This window comes from Miscanthus floridulus, chromosome 18 (genome assembly GCF_019320115.1).
Source record: "Miscanthus floridulus cultivar M001 chromosome 18, ASM1932011v1, whole genome shotgun sequence".
Taxonomy (NCBI): domain Eukaryota; kingdom Viridiplantae; phylum Streptophyta; class Magnoliopsida; order Poales; family Poaceae; genus Miscanthus; species Miscanthus floridulus.
This window is the reverse complement of record NC_089597.1, coordinates 93,154,888-93,160,827: the sequence shown is the minus strand read 5'-3', so window position 1 is coordinate 93,160,827 and position 5,940 is coordinate 93,154,888. Positions and strand designations below refer to the sequence as shown.

Sequence of the window (5,940 nt, the reverse complement as noted above, 5' to 3'; positions counted from 1 at the left end):
TTGGAGATCTCGATGACATGCTTCAGGATGCATTCATCGGTCTCCTTCTGCGTGATGGTGCGGAGGTGCTGGTCCTCCTCCTCCTTTTGAGCCATCTCCAACGAGTTGAAGACGACCTCCTCCACCGGAAGAGGTTCCGGTTCCTCCTCCGATGCGGTCTCACGGTCCAAATCGTCCTGGAGGTCCGACTTGGACGACGGCGTCGGTGGAGGCATCGGGGGGGGGGGGGGCGACGTGAGGACAACGGGTTCAGCATTGCCCATGTTGTCTTCAAGCGGCGAGGCATTGTGGCGGTGGGTCGAGGGCTGGGGCGAGGTGTGCGTGGGAAGGGTGCTTCGCTTTCTTGACACGCGGTGGTGCAATGGCGGCCAACTATGCATGGGGGCTGGGCTTATATAGGCGTGACGGTGGGTGGAACTGACGGTGCAATAACTCGCACTCCTCGGAAGATGGAGCGCGCCTGCGTTGGGAACCGGCGCGAGCAGCCGATGGAGTCCTAGGTAAACGCGGCGTCTCTTCATGGGAAGGGCCATGACCAGTCCAAGGACCGGGTAAAATGGAGGCTCTTCATGGGAACCACGTGACTAGCGTGGCCAGGGAGTTGAAGGGCCTACGCGCAAAGCAGGGACATATAATCACTCAAAGGAATAAATTCCTTCAAATTTACCAAAATCAGGTGATAGCTCAATGGTTTGTCCGCTGCTCTAGAACTTGTAGGCTTTGGTTTGATTCAGGGATGCAACACATTTTTTTTGCATTTTCTTTCAATTTATATTCCTTCATTTTTAATTTACAAGTTTTTTAGTCCTAATTTTTTGCCAATTTAGGTTTATACAATTCCAATATATATTTTCTTAAGTCCTAACACAATGTGCATGAGGGAGTGGTTGCTATCACAAATACAAAGGTAAGTGTATATCACTAACTTGGTTTATCACAAATACAAATACAAAGATAAGTGTATCTTGGTGTCATGAACCCAAACCTAGGTAAAGATGTCACGCTGCAAAAAGATGGTTTGTGCGATAAATCCTGTCCTTGAGGACATCGATTACCAATTTGCACTGAAACATTGTCTTAGCTCCCACATGAAATCACCTCAAGGCAACCTATATGATATGCCATATATATGATACACCTATATGATACACATTTGATCAAACAAGATTCCAACTTGCCTATTCATAAGCCCATGGTACCTTGGACACATTAGAGAAAGGTCTGTTCATTGTAGAGTACGTAAATAGTAAAGCAAATGACAAAATGTTAATACAAGGGGTTGAGTAACACAATGCAAATAAAACCATGTGAAAGGAAAAAGTTTTCTGAGAAATTGGGAAAAAGATTCACCTGATTTGGACAACAAATGCGAAATCTAAACACGTTTAACGTTTTTACAATGAATCAAAATAAAAAATATGAACACCATGAACCCGGCACTGACAAGTGGGTCCCTCATGTTAGTGGCACACCCTTTTCCCACTTATTTTTTGTAATTTTTGCCAAAAATTGGCTTGGCGCCCGAATGCAGCCATTTACCGCCTAATACCCCACCCATTATACGAACAAAGCGAATCTTAACCTCCCTACTTCCTCATTATCCTCCCCATCTCCTCCAATTCTTTCCTTTCCCTCCTCCAACTCGGTTCCCGATCTACACCCGCCGCCGCTGCTTGTCTTCGCCGTCGCGTCGTCATTGGAGGGGCGCCGGTGCAAGACAGGCCGCACCCGGAGGCTGCCGCGACGTGCCTCCCCACCGCTGGTGCTCAAACCTCAAGGACCCCCGGACTTCCTCTTTGTTAGAGTTACGGTAACCCTAAAGCCATTGATCTATTCATTTTTCACTTACGAAAGAGTAATGCATGTACCTGTGTGTCTATGTAGTTTACTTGTTCAATGTAGCTGGACTGCAGATTGCATCAATGGAGACTCAATCGACGTCACCTGCGTTCAACACGCCAACACCTGCTTCATTGTCCAGAACTAGGGCGATGATGTCACTTTTTCAAACACCTTCGTCCAGGACAGTGACACCTCCTGCCGATGAAGATGGAGGTGATGGCAGCCAATCACAAGAAAACCTCCGGCGTTCCACTCAGGACGACAACAGGTAATGGCACAATGTCTGTCTGGATGCTACTGCAATGATTTAGAATTCAACAAAATACTTCAATAATAGTGAGATCCTTCAATAAACGGTAGTGAGATGCTTCAATAATATGAAGGACACATTATTATTTGCCATTCTCAAGTTGTTCCTTCTTTAAATATTGTTTAGGGTGTGCTTATGTTTCTCATTACATTCTGTGACAGCTCAGAACAAACATGGACTGTTTCTTTCACTTGCAAGGGGGCACCGGGGGACAACAATTTGCTCAGTATACAATAGCCAGGGACGACCTCATGTTTGGTAACTTAATAACAATGGAACCAAATTTGGGGTATGGTACCAGGGACTACTTGTACTACAAGAGAAGTGGTAACTCTGTAGCAACACTAAACGAGATCGAATATGATGTCGATGCAAATGCAATGATATCAAGTAATGCAGAGGAGAGGGAGGTCAAATTAGTATTGTCAAGGGATCAAATAACAGAGTGAACTATGGACATAACACCCATTAAATTGCCAAGAACTGTGGCATCAAATAGTGAACATTCCATAGATGAGTCACTTGATGATTACAAGGTGTGGCTTAAAAATATGCATAGACAGGGCCAAGGCATGGGTAAGTTATGTTGCTGCCCTATTATGAATTGTTATATTATATTATATTGGAGTGGCCATATCACTAATAGCAGCATGGCTTTCGTAGATTTTGAAGATATATACAGGGATGACACAGTCAAGACTTATAAAGAATGGTTAAGGGTGCAAGGACAACTAGATCAAATTAGTAATATATACCTTCTTTTCCCAAAATGTCAACCAACTTATTATTAGTCCTTCGCAATACATTTATAGTTTACACTTGTGACCTATTGTCTGCAGGTGCATATGACAACCCTACAAATGAGATAGTTTTACTAAATTCAAGTCAAGATAGCAATCCAACACCACCTCTGAACCAACCATCACATGCTCGGCGTGAGAAAACATAGGGAGATAGTAAGTGATGCTTATTGTGATTTTTATTTTGATGTTCAGTTCAGTTTCCCTATGTAAATGATTTTGTTTAATCTCTTGCACTATATATTGTTTCGATGGACAAGACTTCCAAAAGAGGAAGGCACGAGGTACTGTGAAAGGATTGGCAGCCAGCCACAAGAGATCCAAGCAAGGTAGTAAGAAGCTTAAAGTCCAATTCTCTACACGTGGAGGAGCTGTAGGTGAGAACGCACGCACATTTACTAATGAAATAGTAGTGTACACAAGGAAAAAAAAACACCACTCATTGGGGTGAGAACATGGAAGGATATCGACCAAGATGTCAAATATTCAATAGTATCTGATATGATGGTAAGTTTCTGATTTATTTTTTCTAGCATACATAGTTTTGTTACCAAATTAGTTAAGAAGTGAGCTAGAATTTATGTTTTATATGTTGAACAATATAAGTGGGACATTGAGAGTAACAAAGAAAACAGGAAAAAAATATGGACCATCGCTAATGAGCGTTACAAAGGATGGCGAGCAACATTAAGTGCTATGTACAGGGCGTACACCACCTATGAGGAGAGAATGAGACATAAGCCAGAAGAGTTGGACATTGTTGAATGGCACTATCTGGTTTTGTATTTTGGCAAGACAAGTTTTTAGGTTTGATGACCTTTACTTTATTCTTGCCATTTGCACTTGATGAAATAAAGGCTATGTTTCGATGCATTGTAATATTTTTTATAATCAACTCCTTGTGCAGAGGGTTAGTTGCAAGAATTCTCGGAATCGGCAGAATTTAAAGGTACACCATCAGGCAGGATCAAAGACTTTTTCTCAGTGTGGCTTTGAGAAGGTAATAATTTCAGAAGCACATGACCATGCTTCCTTACCTTTTGACATATCGCTAATTTGTTACATTCTTGCCTAATTAGAGGGACCCAATAACTGGTGATGAGCCAAATGATTTGGAGCTTTTCATGATCACGCATAGTAAGAATGGGCAATGGACAAGCCAAGAATCTAGGGATGTCTATGTGAGTATATAACAGTTTGTACAAACCTTATTAACTGATGCAAAGTGACCGCCTACAAAATCATTTTCAATTAACTACTTCAACTGTCCTCCTTTGTTAGGATAATGCATGCAACAAAATTTTGGAGAGGGAAACAGATGGAGAAGCACTCATCATCTCAGACGTGGAGCAAAATAAGATTTTCTAGCCAACCTACTAGGAAACAAGAAACTGCAAATCAACCAAGATCTATGCTAATGGATACTTGGCAAAATACCCAACCAGAAGGCAACTACTGTCTGAGGATTACCAGTACCAAGTACGTCAGGAATCGGCAAGAGTTTATGGCAATGATGCAAGCAACACATGTATAAGCATCAATACAACAGGTAATAGTCGGCTACAAACCATGCATCATTTTCGTAGTTTCAAACTCCACTCATGATTTTTCTAACCAAAATTGAAATGCAGGCTAACAAAGACGGGGGACAAAATGCAGAGGTTGCTGCTACAACAAACATGGATGAAGAAAATATAAATACAGAAAGTGAAGAAATATCACATCAGCTTGTAGTTTGAGAATTGAAGAGTGTTTAATGTTGTCATGCGGTAGTCCTAAGTATGAGGCATAATTTTCCCTCCATCTGTTGATTTGCAGGAAAATCAAGATAGCATCCCACCACAAACACAACTTGAAGCTACAACAGCGACAGGTACAAGTAATGGTCACACATCTAGAAATAGTGCTGTAGATAAGACTCAAACTGGCCAAAACAAAGGAGGGGATACGACAGTTAGTTTTACTACTACTAAAGCACTGAGGGATGCTGTGGCTAAGAAACGAGCATTATCCAAAAGAAATCAACAAGCTGGCAAAGCACAGGTGATTTTTGACTCCACTACCTGTGAATATTTCTGAATCGGATTCAGTTGCCTAGTTCCTGTTACTGTAAAATGAAATGATACTTAGCTGAATACTAAGTTTCTGTTTGCTGAATATACCAATGTTAATGATTGTTTCAGGAGCAAGATAGAGTTTGAGTGGAGCGCACAACTGATGATGGAGGGTCAATGTCAAGCCAACCTTTGCTACAATGCTACACATAGCTTATTACATTTTGAATTATTCAAAGTAGCTACTGTGCGTCAGATACCTTATGTGTTTTAGTTGTTGTGCGTGTGTTTATCAACTAAGTTTGACATTGGATGTGGTTTCATTAATGAGTTGTACGAACAAAGCATATTTTGGTTTAATGGATGTCTAAATGCTTCTTTCATTATATATTGTTCGGCATGCAATTATTGTTTGAAGCAAACAGAGCATTGCAATATGGACTATCGACAAAATAATTTGGCGTTGCAATATATGATATAAAAACAAACAAACGGTGTTGCAAAAAACATCGTACCAACGAAATAGTGGGCGTTGCAATAGAGTCTCCAAACTATAGCAACACAATAGTTAGCGTGGCAATAGAGGGTCCAACAATAGCAACTAGTATTGATCGTTGCAATAGAGAGGCAACCTCTAGCAACCAAATATTTACCGTGGCAATAGACAGAGATACCTATAGCAACCACAATGTTTAGTGTTGCAATAGAGAGGCTACCTTTAGCAACCAAATATTTATCGTGACAATAGACGGTTCCACCTATAGCAACTAGTATTGATCGTTGCAGTAGAGCGGCTACCTCTAGCAACCAAATATTTATCATGGCAATAGACGGTTCCACCTATAGCAACCATCGAGATAGCGTGGCAATAGAGGGTCCATCTATTGCAATGCTATTGATGCATGGCAATAAGGTCTATTGCAACACCCAATAT

At 41.4% G+C, this 5,940-nt stretch overlaps 1 pseudogene; it reads left to right on the top strand.

Moving 5' to 3' along the window:
* Nucleotides 1–1,427: 1,427 nt before the first annotated feature.
* Nucleotides 1,428–5,146, top strand: LOC136524198 (uncharacterized; annotated as a pseudogene).
* The last annotated feature ends 794 nt before the right edge of the window (nucleotides 5,147–5,940 follow it).